Source organism: Mixophyes fleayi, chromosome 2 (assembly GCF_038048845.1).
Source record: "Mixophyes fleayi isolate aMixFle1 chromosome 2, aMixFle1.hap1, whole genome shotgun sequence".
NCBI lineage: Eukaryota > Metazoa > Chordata > Amphibia > Anura > Limnodynastidae > Mixophyes > Mixophyes fleayi.
This window is the reverse complement of record NC_134403.1, coordinates 63376352-63393177: the sequence shown is the minus strand read 5'-3', so window position 1 is coordinate 63393177 and position 16826 is coordinate 63376352.

The following is a 16826-nucleotide window of genomic DNA, read 5'->3' as shown; positions in this document are numbered from 1 at the left end:
AAAGTGCAAATTGGTGCCAGAACCTCACGTGCTAGAACTGCTGCCATCCTGCTGCCACTGGCGCAGGACTTACACAATCAACCACATCCTCTTCTAATTACAAAGAGTCATCCTCACTTGGTGTATCACCGTCTACACTCAGGCTGTTCAGGCACACATCAGCAGAACTGCTGAAAGGGCCCTTCTTTATGGGTACATTATCAGAATGCTCATGATTAGACATACCACTGGTGGATGGACTCTCCACAGGGATTGGTGTCATTTATGATTCTGAATATGCATTATCTTTTAATGCCTTACTGTTTTCTTGCAGCTTGGCTTTGACGCATAACAGTAGTTGTGCACCACTTTTAGACTCCAAATTACTTGGTCTTGCTTGCTCACGAGTGATCGTACAAGAAGAAGGCTTGGTAACATTTTTAGATCTGCCACTAATAGAGAAAGGCGAAGGCCTCATTCTTTCTTTGCCACTGCATGTGTAGAATGGCATGTTGACAATTGTTTTTTTATCGGCACTTACCTTTTCCTCAGTTACACTTCTTTTTCGCTTCAACACAGTAAATTTATTTTGGGTGTGTGTTTTTTTCCCTGATTTAAAAAGACACTGTACTTTCACATCGCCTTTCCCAGATGACGTACTGGGAACACTACCATCAGGACTGGTGACAGAACTGGGTTGCTGATTCTGCTCATATGTGAACTGCTTTGAATCCATTTTAATGAGGCCAAAGCACTTGTGCCAAAATTCTATTAGCTAGATACTGCTGACAAATATGAATTTTGACAGCCAGAAAAATTAGTGTTTCACACTGGGGAATATGGGACACCCCAAAAGCACTTGTAGTGCAAAATATTTTTTGGGATACTGCTGACAAACATGACTTTTGACAGCCAGAAAAATTACTGTAAAACACTGGGGAATATGGGAGACCCCAAAAGCACTTGTAGTGCAAAAAAAATTTTTAAGATACTGCTGACAAATAAGACTTTTGACAGCCAGAAAGAAAAATTACAGTAAAACACTGGGGAATATGGGACACACAAAAAGCACTTGTAGTGCTAAATATTGTTTTAGCTACTGCTGACAAATATGACCTTTGACAGCCAGAAAAAATACTGTTAAACACTGTGGAATATGGGACACCAAAAAAGCACTTGTGCTAAATATTGTTTTTGCTACTGCTGACAAAGATGACTTTTGACAGCCAGAAAAATTAGTGTTTCACACTGGGGAATATGGGACACCCCAAAAGCACTTGGAGTACAAAATATTTTTTGGGATACTGCTGACAAATATGACTTTTGACAGTCAGAAAAATTACAGTAAAACACTGGGAAATATGGGACACCCCAAAAGCACTTGGGGTGCAAAATATTTTTTAAGATACTGCTGACAAATATGACTCTTGACAGCCAGAAAAATTACAGTAAAACACTTGGGAATATGGGACACCCCAAAAGCACTTGTAGTGCTAAATATTGTTTTAGATACTGCTGACAAATATGACTTTTGACAGAGAGAAAAATTACTGCAAAAGAATGGGGAATATGGGACACCCCAAAAGCACTTGTAGTGGCAGAAATTGAAAAAAAACCCTCCTCTATCCTCCTCTTACTGCTGTAACAATTGGTATTAATATTAGAATTGTATAGAATAGAAACAATAATGTGTCCAATTATTACTCTGTCCCTGCACTGATATAGCCTGTGACCTAACCCTGCTCTCTCCCTCTGTCAAATGGCGATGGATTGCTGTGTAGGCTGGTATTTATGCTTTTCAAATCTCGCGAGAACCGAGCTCAGAAATACGAATACGTCACAATGACGTTTTGCCTCGATTTCGATTCCGAATGGGCGGGAGAGTACCGAGCGTGCTCGGCTCGGTACTCGGATAGGCGGAATTCGGAAGGATTCGGATCTCGGGGAACCGAGCCCGCCCACCACTAGTTGTCATCAACATGCAAGGGAGCCACAGAAGCCACTTGAAGAAAAAGTGTCCAGAATGGGAAAGATCTGGTCCATAGGTTAACAGTTTTGCTCACTGGAACATGTTGCAAGGCTGGTGAGAATAGGGAGAAATTATGCCTCCTTGTTCTTTTTTTTAATTTAAGCTGTCTATTTCCCTTTCTGCTGAGGGCCTTGTTCCAGAGACACTGATGGCTTCTTGTATTTCAAAATATTGTCTCTCATCAGACCCGCTGATTGACGGGCTGCCCACTGTCAATTAGCTTTTCCCCCGGCGGCTGTACTCATCAGGGATGGACGCTGTAGATCTGTTGAGAGGACGCCATCTCGCTAGGTGAACTAAGCATGTGAGAACTGGCAATTTTCCCCATTCATTATTTCCAGCCAATCGGCTGGCTGCTTCCCCGATTTAAACACAACTCTTGCCCTTGTATGTTGCTAGATCTTCAGGTCTCTTTTCCCATGCGGACATCCTGTTTGCATACCTGTCTCCAGTATACTGGTCCGGAGACTATATGTTATGTACTTGCCCTTAGTTTTGCCCTCATTCAAGATGGCCGTGATTGCATCATGAAGTTTCCATCTTGGATCTCTGTTATGAACTTGCCCTTACAATAGCCCTTATCCAAGATGGCCGGGACTGTCTCATGAAGATTCCATCTTGGATCCCATTTCCTGTTTGGGCCTAGAAAAGGCACTTCCTGTTATGAAGCCTTTGCACGAGTATTGTGTTTGTCTCTGAACCAGATGCTTCCACAGAACCTTGCCTCCTTGTGATTTGGACTACAAGTACTTGATACTTCCACCAGACCTTTAACCTCTTGTTACTTTGGACTTTATTTGTTGGACACTGGAGATTTATTTGTATACCAAAATAAATCCTTTTGAATTCAGAAATACCTGGCTATTGGGTTCGTTTGTGATACCAGAAGCGTGACACTATATCATCCTGTGTGTATCCTCCACTGTCTACATGGTAACACTGCGGACCATCGCTACCTGCCTCCAGAGTCTCCAGCATACTCGTCCGCAGACTGTCTCACCCTGTGTGTCTACTCCACTGTCCACATGGTAACGCTCTGCAGGCCATCGCTACCTGCCTCTTGAGTCTCCAGAATACCGGTCCGCAGACTATCATACCCTGTATGTCTACTACACTGTCTATCGTGGTAACGTTCCGCAGACCATCGCTCCCTGCCTCTTGAGTTTCCTGCTTTTCTGTGTTTCCCCCTTTTGGTGTCCTTGGTTCTCATCTCGGTCTCGCTCGTCACCTCCTAAGAGAACCGCCACCTGCGGTTTGGGAGCCGCAAAGTCCCAAATTCCCTTGTGGAGTGCCTGGCCTTCTCCACCTACAGAGATAGGATAGCAGTCAGCCTCTCCTGAAATTAACCCCTTACACTACTTTGTGATGTCACAGGGTCCCCAGCTGTTTCATGTTTCCATGTAGAGAAAGGAGGGGGAGAATGAATGTAGCTACAGCCCCCTTCCTGTGTCCTGGAACCTGATCCTTACCCATAACCCACCTGGTTTCACTTTTATAACAATAAATATCAGCTTCACTGCAATATCAACAATATACAATAAACAATAAGCAATATTTATATTTACAGTGATCTACAATGTTCCCTTATATACCTGTAACTAGACACTACAGTTGTACTCTGGTGAGTTGGGGAACAAAAGCAAGGCTATAAAAAGTATACTTGTTATACTCCACATTTTGTGAGAAATGAGGGACAGGCTGATTAAGGTGTTATCAAACTCGTTTCGACACAGCTACTACTAAAATCAGCTAAATAAAATTGTAAAGGTCGGTGACTAAAGTAAGAAAATAGGTGGATAATAAGGAAATATTATTGAAGAACAAAGCTGCGTACCCCTATTTTTAAGTTATTGTAAATGTATTATGTTAGTGCACTTAAATCATAATAAATAGATTCAAAATAACATAGAGGTCTAGATTTATCAAACCTTAGAAAGTGGAGTTGTTTTCCATAGCAATCAATCAAATTCTAGTCATCATTTATCTAGTACATTCTAGAAAATGATATCTAGAATCTTTTTAGAAGATTTAATAAATCTGCCCCAGAATTTCTCTTAGATTTTGCTTTGTTCAAACAATTATTAACTATCTTATATTGTGGCTAATAAAGTCACCTATTGATGTTTTCTGCATATAGTCAATATATGCTTATTTGTTACTATAATATAGGTTGCTTTCAGTGTCGCAATATGCTTCTTATTATGGATCACAATTATTAGTCATAAATCATAATTAGTAGCAAGTTGCAACCAACAATGCTGTCCTCTCTCTCCCATCCTATTCACGGTTGAACTTGAACCTTTTTAATTAGCAATCAGAATCGAGGACTCAGACAAGGAATTGTGACTAGCTCTAAAATGCATTAGGCTGCTGAAAATAGAGCATTTGCTAATACAGTAAATAGCACTTTTACCAAAAAAAAGTCCAAAATAGTTGCAAAAATGTTTCAGCAATTAAAAGAATAACCACTGGAAATATCATAAAAAGAACATCAGTAAACATTATTCGCAAAACAAATGTATGCAGATGATAAATTTGTTGAAATTGAATTGTGTTAACTGCTTCACTTATCTTTTCTGATGCCTTTTTAAATAAACCTGATTAATTAGTTGCATGTGATTCCTCCATGTTCATTTTCATATTTGCTTAAAGAATGTCCACACAATAATGTAACATTTCTATATAATAATTAGAATGTGAACAGGCTTATGCAACAACACTGCAGTCATTTTCCTTTGGTAAGAAAGAGCAGGATTTAATTTATTGAAGATAACTGTTGTTTTTAAGAGGCTTATTGGGTTTGAACTGACACAAAACAATTGGTTTTCTTTAAAAATAATGCACTTTAATTTTTATCTTCACAAGTAAATTAGCTAAGTATTTATTCACAGCTTTTATTTCTTACAGAAAGACTGCAGTGCAATGTAGCCTTGTCAGAGATGTTTGAAATCCACTGGACATAATTTATGAAGAGCAAAACCTTTTTTATTGCAGAGAAAAGCGATCTTTGGCCCCGCTCAATGCCTTGTCTTGGTCAAGTGTTCCTAGACATCTATTGAGGTGCATAGCTTTATTGTATGGTGGCTGTGCTTGTGGAGGAGCAAAAGTCTGCACAAGCATTGGTGTTGGGTAAAGTAAGTGTCTACCATGCACAGTGCAGATTACACCAGTGTGCCTAGTATTGCTGAGAAGTGTAAAAATTTGATTACAATTTGCAGAGCGACATTAGAGAAATTAGATAAAAGGATGGAAAAGGTGAGTTTTTAGGGGTAGTCTTTTCTGTAGGGACGGGCACTCCACTGTTTCCACTCTACAAAAGGAATTTACTGTTGTGCCAGCTGGTGGTCTTTGGTTAATTTCCTACACTTTAACAGGACACATTTTGAACCTCCACACGTGAAGAAGCACATTTCCAGGAGCACTTTGAGAATAACTGGTGGTCAGGGGGCAAATATGAGAATAGCTGATGGACAGCAGGGGGTGATATGTCAGTGTGTGATTAAAGTTTTTTTTTTATTTGTTCTGAAATCTAACATTTGGAGCCTTCCCTCTAGAAATCCTGTGTTTGCTTCTGGACAGCAGTGGAGCCTGAGCAGCATTCTGCATCAGTGCATCTGAACTGCAGCCTTGTCCTCCAGCCAGCCAAAAGGAGGCAAGACTTAATCATTTAGTTTGCAATTGTCAAGTATGTGAGGGGCTAGGAAGTGGCTATTGGGGAGGAGGGGTGGTAAGCTGAAGCAACCTTGCACCGGTCACGGGACCCCAATATTCCAGTATCCATTCAAGTAGCACCTGAGTTTTAGACACCACCAGCAGCACCATATACAGTAGTCAAGGCTACAAGAACAGACAGGAGAGAGCAGCAAAGTTTTCCATCTGTTCCAATTCTGATGGGAAAGTACCAATTCTGATGAACTGTCCCTCATTGTGAGGACCTTGTCCCGAGATAGGTAGCACAGAGATAGTCACACTATATCATGCTGACTCATAGATCAATAAGAAGCCAAAAGGTCAAGAATGGCTGGGGTCTGGGGAGGGAGTTTGAGGTCTATCTAGTGTTTGTAAAGATCTAGGCATGCCTCCACAATAGGCAGCATCTACTATTACTCTCACCAAAATGGGAGGGGCATGGCAGTCAGTGTTCTCTCTTACCAAGGTCACTAAAATGTCTTGTAAAGGCTCTGTGCAGAAACCAATTTTTCCATCACGTTCCATCTTATTCTCTGTTTTATGTTAAAGGTTCTACAGGCTGCTGGTGGTTCCAGGGGACATCTCTTGCTTATCACCGATGTGCATCATTTTTAGATAATCACAACCTGTCTTTAAGTTTTGATTAATGTGCTTATTATTGTAAGGCTGATATTTGACCAACATACATATCCTTGACAGCATCACCAAATTAATTTATGCATTAACTGAAGAGACAAGTACCCTCTTTATATTACAGCAGGAAACCCAGCCCCATGTAGACCAACCAACTAGCTTTTAAAAAAACAAACAAAACATCCTTCCTTATAAATGCTTAAAGGTTACTCTGAAGTTTGTACAGAAAATACAATAGAAAATACAAAATAAAAAAGCTAATTTGTATGCTTGCTCATTACTTAAATAAAATCTAATTTGTGTGCAGGATAATTAGGTTCACTAGGTGACAACCCTGGGCTAATGAATTCACCAGCAAAGTCCCAGTATGTGAGGTTATTATGACATCCCAGAGTGTCCTTCCAAACTCACTATACATGTACAATACATGATATGGATTCATACAGAGAGCATTGTATCACTGATACATGCATTCAATATTAGTTTATATTCTCAAATTAATTTAGTGAGGTATTGCAAAAAAAGTGACATTATGTATATATTTAAATTATTGTTTCATATAGATTAACAGCAAATAAATTGTTAGTACCTTTCTGTTTTGTTTCATAATAGATATTTATACAATTTTGTAATAGTACTGGTATTTTTTTGCAAAACAAATGAAACATTGCACTTTTTTTCAGAGATGCCAATGATGTAGGTAGTCTTTAATTCACTACATAAATTGAGTTTTTTTTGGTAAGGGATAAAATAGAAATAGTGTGACACTAAGTTTTTGTCTGTAATGTAGTAAGACACAAAGTGAGATGATGGAAGAAGGGAAATAATTAAAAAAGAGCAATGCCAATATGTGTCTGAGTTAATAGAATACTGACATTTTAAAATAATGTAATATAAGTACCAATCTGGAAAGATAGTAGAACCTAACAATATGTGTAATATGATAAATGATTAAACACATATGTCACAAAAAATATGTGCTACAGATTGCTTCTCTTAATTCAACATTTGAGTCCTCTTACTAATTAATTACATTTATTTGAGTTCAAAGAAGACTAATTAGGCTGATGTTATGTCGTGCAACAAACATCGGGGAGACTGTGTCCCTAAAATGTAATGTACAGATTTCTGAGCAGCTGAAGCCTGCTGAATGCTCATTTGTTTACATTTATTTACATAGATTCAGCATACTACACAGTGCTTTAAAATTACATCTCGCTGGCCAACTTGGTAGTTTTATTTATCAAATCAGTCCAACATTCCACCCTCTTGTCAGGATCTGCTGTAATTGGGAGCCAGCACTTTACTTCTATTGTCTGCTACATAGCAACGATGCTAACTAGGCTGATTCTGCAATTTGGTAGCCTCTCTGACTAAAGGTCTGCTGCCTTCCCTGCTGACTCTGTGGAACTCCTCCTGGCTGGTGATGAGCTTCAGCCATGGCTTATTGTGTGTGTCTAGAGACTTATAAAAGACACCACCAAACAAATCGGTAGTGCTAGTATATTGGGGTTTGGTCATGGCTCCAGCCACCAACTTTTGACAGTGTAACCTTTATGTCAGTGTATTCTGACCTTATTTCTGTGGACTCTCTGCCTTCTATTCATTGTTCTAGTATTTGTCTGACATGGTAACAGGCACAAAGGACAAGGTGACCCATGTCTCATGCACATGTAGTACCCCATCAACACCATCACTGGACAGTAGACTGTCACGCTGGGAAGTTAAGTGTTAGAGCTAGGAACCAATGATTAGTTCTTGGCCCTTTAGTAAGCACATACATTCATACTGATCACTGTGCATAGTGTAGGAGAGAAGGGTTCAGTATACTGAATAAGTATAATAACATTTTGCCCTCTCACTAATTTATTGCAGAATGAAGTCCACTGTAGAGAAACACCCCTGAAATCCCCAGGAATTTATAATGCAACAACAGACCCATAATCCAACCTTACACACAGTACAGGGCATGGCAATCCATACTAACAAAAGCACCATCAAACGCATTGTTATGTCCGTGTCTATTGTCACCAATAGAGATTGTCTGAAGCACAAAAGAGATTTAATAGCAATAAGCAGCAAAATACAATAAGAATGTTACAAAGTATAACAAAGTATAACCGATATATACGCAGCGCACCCAGGAACAGTTATCAAAGCTGAAGTCTATGTTGGCAAAGAGGCCGTTCCTGTATCAGAGGTCAGTTTATATACAGTTTGGTTTAGAAGAAAAAACAATGATGATATCACAATTATACACAGATAACACTAAGAAAGTTCTTCATTGGTCCAGGGTTGATGATGTTCCAGTAGAATGCTGGTCATAGGTCAGTTCACTCCATCCTGTTTCCAAAGGTGGGGGCAACTCACTCCAACCGTTAAATACGTGTCTTCCTGCCGAAGAAAAAGCAATCGCTAGCTACGTGTATTAGCTCCTCCATTGATACCGGATTCCTGCTGGTAAAATATGGATTAATATGAGACTAAACATACATTTCTGAGAACCTGGACCGTAAATACCTTTATTGTAGTTTTATCTTTGAATAAATAATCTCTAAGTATTTATTAATCAATGAATGTGGGTTGGAAGTTTAATAAATGTGACCTATACAAATGTAGGTGTGAATGTGAGTGTACATGCTATTTACCTGTGTGTTATTAACCCAGGTATGATGTAGCATACTAATCGCAATCGCACAGTAAACCAATATTAATTAATTTTACCGACTACATCCAATTATTTGACTTCAACAGCAAGATATTGATTTTATTGAGGCATATCTATCTCTGACAATATATGTCTCAGAGTTTACTCATTGGTCTAAAAATACAATGTGACTTGTGCATGGGCTTCTAGGAGTTGTAGTTGTTCTTCCAGTGGCGCACGCAGGGGGGTTTCTGAGTCTCTAGAAACCCCCCCCCTGCGCTAACTAAGTGGCCACTGTCCTATACAGCAGCCGCGGCGCTGTCAAAGAAGCATCCGCAGCGGTGCTGTAGTGTATACAGCACCGCCGCGGACACTTCTTAGACAGCGCCGCGACTGCTGTATAGGACAGAGCTGATGAAACGGAGCTGCTGCGATCTCTCGGGTTGTTTTTTTTGGGTTGGGGGGAAACCCCCCCCCCCCCCGACAATCCTCCATGCGCCCCTGTCTTCTGATATAACATTACGCAGAGACTTGAGCAATACTAGAATTATCAGGAAGTCAGAGACCTGGGCTGGAAACTACCAAATGTGTGAGATACAGGATCCAATCATGCACTATTTTGGGTCAATCGTAGTTCAACTTGGATATGTAAAACTCAAATTTGTCAGAGTAGCCTGTATCCGAATTGCTCATCTCTAATACAACGACGTACTTTCCATTAAGGCAGTGGTTCCCGAACTTTTTCCGTTCGCAGCACCCTTAGAGTCTCCATCATTTTCTCAAGGGACCCCTCCAAAATAATTACAGAGCAGTCCCGTTTTTTAAGTATTTGAGTCAAAATAACATAATAAGTATTTAGGTCAGGACAGAAATACTCAGTAAGTTGTTTGCAAAAATAATATACATAAATCCAAGGGAAAAGAAAATGTTTATATTTTTTTTCGATTATACTTCTGTCAAAGAATAATTTACAGCTAATATTAAGAGGAATAAAATCAAACAAAATAAAACATCAACATGTACAAAAATCCTCACACTGTGCCCCTTCACCTTTACACTGTGCCCCTTCATTCACACACTCTGTGCCCCTTTATCCACACAGACAGTCTGCCCGATTGGTAAGTTGTTTTTTGTTTTTTTGTCCCGTGGCCACAGCTCCCCTGTGACAGCACCGCAGCTCCCCTGGGAGCTACGGCGCACACTTTGGGAACCGCTGCATTAAGGGATGAAAACTGCAGCATGCAACTTTTCTCCAAAGTATTTCTGTACTTCAGTGCATAGGTGTCAACAAGTCCCATTAAGAGCAATGTATTTTAAATGTAATATGATTGGTTAGTGTTAACTAATGCATGCAAATTGTATTACAAATGCATTGGTGTGAACAAGCCCTAAGTTTTCTGGTGACACATCTAAGCCTGATAAGCATTGTCGTCATTGAAGGGTTTAATTTGAACAAGATAAAGGACCATATAATATGCATTTTAGAAGTCTAAATGAATTCACTTGGCCTGAACCCTCTAAACATACTAGAGCTCATTTAAAGTTAAAAGCGCTTTTAACATAGATAATAAACGTATTTATGCGCTTTCTTGAGATGTGTCCAGTTTAAAACTAGTAGCATTTGCTTCAGGCATATAACAGGCATTTGAATGGAGGTTTATTGTTGTTGGTTTGCATATTCCAAATAAGTATATTTATACGTTTACACATAGTACATGCCCGTATAGATATACCGCTCTACAGACCTTTATGGATACTAATCACACACCACACCTATGGATAAACTTAGTTTTATGATCATTAGGATTTATAGTATGTTTTTCTGGATATGGTCTTTTTTATATATGGTCTTTCCATGTGCCGTTTTAACTATTTAGAAGATTGACATCATTTCTTTCTCATGTAACGTATATCAGCTGAGCCGCCCTAATTCATGGGCTCTGTGAGAATTGCTTTTATGCAGGTCATATACTACACCTGCAGATAAGATTATCCATTAGTATAAACAGCAAGGAAGAACCTACCCTCCAGAAGCCTTGAGAAAGATTCATACCGAATCGAAACGCGTTGGGTGGAGGTTCACTGTGTGTGTCCCTTACCCTATATAGCCGTTCCCGTGAGTTACCGGTGATTCCAAGGACATATATATATTGCATATATACCATCTTATGCTGGTAAGGGTACATTGGATGAGAGGAGTGTTTATTGTATTATACATTTTATGTATGTCCATTTTTAATTGAATAAACCTTTTTATGTAAGAGTTAATGCACTATTAGCATTTCCTTGTATTCCCCGTTTTACATCATATTCGGTGGATCTGCACTGTGGGAGACTCGGTATATCCGAACCGAGGCAAGTGATTGCGGGAGAGATACATATATTACATCTGCTGAGGTCATTTAAGGAAAACAGCGGTTTAAATACGGAGGACCGTGGATCGATGAAAGAACGGGAGACGTGACCACTCCCCCCCCTTCTGCCCTTGTCCGATGATTGGATTTACAATAGAGGACGTCATCCTGATTACAGCTTGTGGAGGAGTTCACGGCATAAACGGAGTGTCCATAGGAGAGTGATACACGCTGATGTACTACCTACTTTTGGTGAGTACATCTCCCTGAGGGGGATTTTTTCCGTTTGGATCCGGATGAAATGTATTATATAAAAAAAGAGTCAGACATTTGGGAGTAAACGGCTTTTAGAGCTGATATTATTCAAGACTATTATATTAGCTGTGATTACTGTGAACAGTTTGTATACTACGATATTAGGCGCCGTTAGTTGTGACACTATATTATATATATTGTAAGTGTGTATCCTTACACTCCACAATAGCATAGTGATAGTACATAAAGCGTAGTGATAGCATAGAGATGTAGCTTGACGGTGTTAATAATAAATAGTGTATCATATACAATATAATAATGTAATGAAGTGTCATATACACAAGAGAAAATAGTGTCTGGATAGTGTTGTTATTAATAAATGCAAAAGTCACATGTACTATATAAGGTTAACTAAATACCAACATATTTTGTTTTCCCCTTTAGATATGAAATGGGCATTTTCCTTCCCGCTGCAGTCCAAATGGAAAGACCAGTCCATTAATAATGAGTTATATATAATATAGCAACCGCACTAATGAATAAAGTACTATCAGTGCAAGGAGTCTAGATGCAATCAGCCAATCAGAAGCAGCTATCTAGATAGCACTGATGATAGTCATCATAAAGACTATCAGTATCATCCCTCCAGCACCCGCAACAGATACGTCTCCTGACAGGTAAATATGTGCATACCTCTATGTCTAATTTCGGACAGGAACATGCCCTTACTGTACCGGTCCTAAACTTACCCGTCCCTTTCCCCCCCCCCCACATCCTCCCTCTTCAGGTGCAAGGAAACTCATGTCAACGGTACCCAAAAACTGTAAACAGACTTATACACATTACAAATTTTGGATGTTCAAACCCAGTGCAAAAATGTGTATCTTATACAGAAAAAACAGACCTGTGTCCAACTCTAAATGAACCCCACTATCTATTGTGTGTGTGTCAGTTATAAATATGTTTAAAGTCTCATCAGTTTAGGACGTTCAGCCATAGTATTACAAATGCTCATCTGATGGATTGCTACACGGAGAAATCACCTTTACAAATGTAATTTGTAATATTTATAACATCAAACTATTAGATGATTTACTTCAAATTATGTGCAACTGTTTACAATGAATAATGATTTTTTTCTAAAATAAAAATGAATTGTAAACACATTAAGGCACTTATAACTCAGAGCACAGGAAGGTTAGCTTTCATGGAATTTGTAAATTGTTGGTTGGCACCAGAGCCTGTGATGAAGTAGGTAAATAGAGGAACTGACACTCACGCAGTTAGTGGCAGAAAAATGGTAAAAACAAATACAAATGAGTATGCAACTCCCATTTATAATCCAATGTTTTCCAATCCAAGTGCCTGTACATCTTTAGTTTATCAAACACGTTGTTTTGTTATATCTAGGCATTTTAAAACAGTTCCATTTTAGTGCACATGCTTTGTTGGTTATTTTAAGCATGGTGTCTGCATTAATTTTCTTAATGATGTTCATAAATCTGATAGCATTATTACTATTTTTATTGATCTTGTTAACTTCCAGTTTAAATGTAATTAAAATGAAGTTGTAAAATGTAGATTTAAATATCCTATAATATACAATATGCCTAATAATAAATGTACTTCTTTAGTGGTTGTGAAAGATGGGACAAACTTAGTGTTGCAAAAAGTGTGAACGTAGGCTGCAAAAATACGCTTTGTTTTACTGCCCATGCAGTAGACCTGGGGGTAAATGTATCGAGGTGCGATTTTGCAAAATCAGCGATTTTGTCAGGAGAGTTGAAACTCGCAGATGTATGAAGCTGAGATTTCATGCAAAATCGCCAGAGATGTGTTTCTGTCAAAAGCGCTATTTCCAAAATCGATAGAAATCAAACCCCCGACTGTTTGCCACTCTAGTTATACAAGTCTTAAATGTATGAAGCTGCGATTAAGCAAACTCAGGAGAGTTTGCTTTCAAACACACCAGATACAACACGCTGCATCCTAGCAGCGTGTTCTGTAAACACATCCCTGTTACACTGTCCTGCTATACAGCCGGAGGTCCGGCTGCTGTCAAAACTGTAAAAAATAGATAAAAGTTACAAAAAAAAGTGTGTGGTCCCCCCTCTATTCACTGCTGGTTCCGTGAAAATCGGGGAAAGAATTTGAGTGGCGTCCCCCCGATTTTCACTGAACCAGCACTTGGCAAACCAGCCGGGGTTGGTGGCACTATAGCAGGGAACATGCGGCAGGGGTCCCCCTGCCATAATGACAAACCAACCCCAGGCTGTTCAGCTCTGGGCTGAATTCCCTATGGAGTGGCTTCCGCCAAAAAAAACAAGTGGGCCTCCCCTCTAAGGACAACCATCTCAGTGCTGAAAGCACTAGGGCTCTTCCTACACCTCTGGGCAGTGGGTGTAGGGTAATAAACGACGATAAAAGTGTAAAAAAATAAACAGACGCCATTTTTGTTTTGTGGAGCTACATGTCCCAGCCGTCCAGAGTGCCATAAACAGTGTGGGCATGCTGATACTTGTATAACTACAAGCACCAGCATACCTATGGCAGCCAGGGCATGTTGGCATTTGGAGAACCACAAGTGCCAACATGCCCTGACACCCACGACTGGCTGGGACCTATAGTTCCATAAAAGAGAATGTTAAATAAACCACTACACCCTCTTTAAAACCACAACATTTAATAAAAATAATAAACCCACAATAAAGACAGTAAAGACCGTCATTTATACCACATATTTTATTAAAAATAATAAATGCCCATATACTCACCACTGATGTTTTCATCTGTTGTCAGCAGCTTTTAATCTGAAAATGGCTGTAAAAAAATTTTGAAAAACTTGAAAAAGTACGAAATAAATTTGTAATTCCCAAAGTCCGCCTTGAAAAGTCCAAAAATTATTTGTATTCAAAAGTCCCTGCTTGCAATGTATTCTGTTCAGTGAAAAATGGGGAGGCTCCAAGCTAATTTTTTCCCTGATTTTCACAGAACCAGCAGTAGTCTGGCAGCACTAGGGTTAATAGTGAATAGAGGAGGAACCCCACGCTTTTTTTTTTTTAACTTTTATCTATTTTTTACAGTTTTGACAGCTACCGGACCTCCAGCAGTATAGCAGAACAGTGTAACAATGCTGGGTTTAGTAATCTCGCTGTTACAACACAGTGTTTTACATCGCAGCAAAGCACCAGAGATGACCAGCGATTTGGAAGATCAGGGTAAAAATTGCAGCTTAATACATTTGAGAAATTTTGGACTAAAATCGCGGGTTATCACCCAGGAATTGCCGAGATTTTAACACGCTGAAAAAATCGGACCTTAATACATTTACCCCCTGGTGTAAAGATAAACGCTGGAGATGATGGTCACCAGCATGGTATCTTTGTTTGTTAAAAAAAAAAAGAAAGAATATTTTTGCCTTGGCAATCCTGGAGTCTCAGGCCAGGCTCAGCTACCACTCTCCCTACGGTTCGCTTTACGCTAGATATTTGTGATAAATTGAACAAACATCTGGGGGTAAATGTAGTGCGGGTTGTACAAGTCGCCGGAAATCCGCGAGATGACAGCTTAAATTTAAAGCGGCGCTGCCTTGTAAAGGGAAGTTTCCCTTTTCAATAGGACTGCATGTTTAATAAGAGAACATTAGGAAAAAATGAAGCAGAAAACACAAGCAATAAACAGATGTCACACAAGTTTTTCACACAGAATCAAAACTGCTATAAAAACTAGTTCAATATTTCAGAGCAGTTTTGCTGTTGACCGAAAACCTCTGCCTCAACCTCTGTCCAGGCAGAGAGGTTTCAACACTTGTCTGACAGAGAAACAGAAAATTCAATTTTTTTTGTAAGGGACGATTTTCACTTTCAGGCTAAATGTGTCTAGCAGCAATTAAAAGGCCGTTCAAAAGTAAACCACTCACGTCATAGCATGACAGTGATTTGAATGTAAAATATCAGACACTCAATCAATAAAACAAAAACATCTGCAGTGTCTTTTAGGAAAATCATCTGTGGTTTAAGTTACGGCTCTGCATAAGGGTAAACCACAAATGATTTTCCTAAAAGACACTGCAAAGGTTTTCGTTTTATTAATTGAGTATCTGATATGTTATATTCAAATCACTGTCATGCTATGACGTGAGTGGATTACTTTCGAACAGCCTTTTAATTGCTACTAGACACATTTAGCCTGAAAGTCAAAATCGGCCCTTAAATAAATAGATAAATAGAATTTTCTGTTTCTCTGTCAGACAAGTGTTGAAACTTCTCTGCCTGGACAGAGGTTGAGGCACAGGTTTTCCGGTCAACAGCAAAACTGCTCCGAAAAACTGAACTAGTTTTTATAGTAGTTTTCCTGCTGTGTGAAAAACTCGTGTGACATCTGTCTATTCTTTGTGTTACACAAGTTCTTTTTCTGCTTCATTTTTTCCTAATGTTTTCTTATTTAACATGCAGTCCTATTGAAATAAATGTGTTTTGCCTAGACCAGCGGTTTCCAAAGTCTGCGCCGCGGCTCCCAGGGGTGCCGCGGCACTGTCACAGGGGTGCCACTGGCCAGCCATAGAAAAAACAAACAACACAAAAACTTACCAATCCACGCAGCGCCGGGACCCAGCATCCTCCTCTCTCACGCAGCTTGTCAATATCAGTGACTCCTGGCGCTGCGCAGATTGGTAAGTTATTGTGTTGTTTGTTTTTTCTATGGCTGGCACGCGGCAGAGGAGGCAGAGTGAGAGGGAGCGTGACAGAGGGCAGAGGAGGAGGACAGCGTAAGATATGGCAGCAGAGGGGGGCAGTGTGACAGAGGAGGGGGACAGCGTGAGAGAGGGCAGAGGAGCGGTACAGCGTGAGAGGGGGCAGCGTGAGAGGGCAGATGGGACAGCATGAGAGATGGCAGAGGGGACAGCTTGAGAGAGGGCAGAGGGGTCAGCGTGAGAGAGGACAGAGGGACTGGATGCAGAGGAGGCAGTGTGTCTGGATGCAGATAGGGCAGTGTGTCTGGATGCAGTGGGGGCAGTGTGTCTGGATGCAGAGAGGGCAGAGTGTCTGGATGCAGAGGGGGCAGTGTGTCTGGGGGCAGAGTGTCTGGATACAGAGAGGGCATTTTGCATACAACTAAAGAAGTATTTCTGTCCTGACCTAAATACTTATTACAATTTTTTGACCCAACTACTTCTAAAACAGGACTGCTCAGTAATTATTTTGGAGGGGTGCCTTGAAAAAATTATGGAGACTCTAAT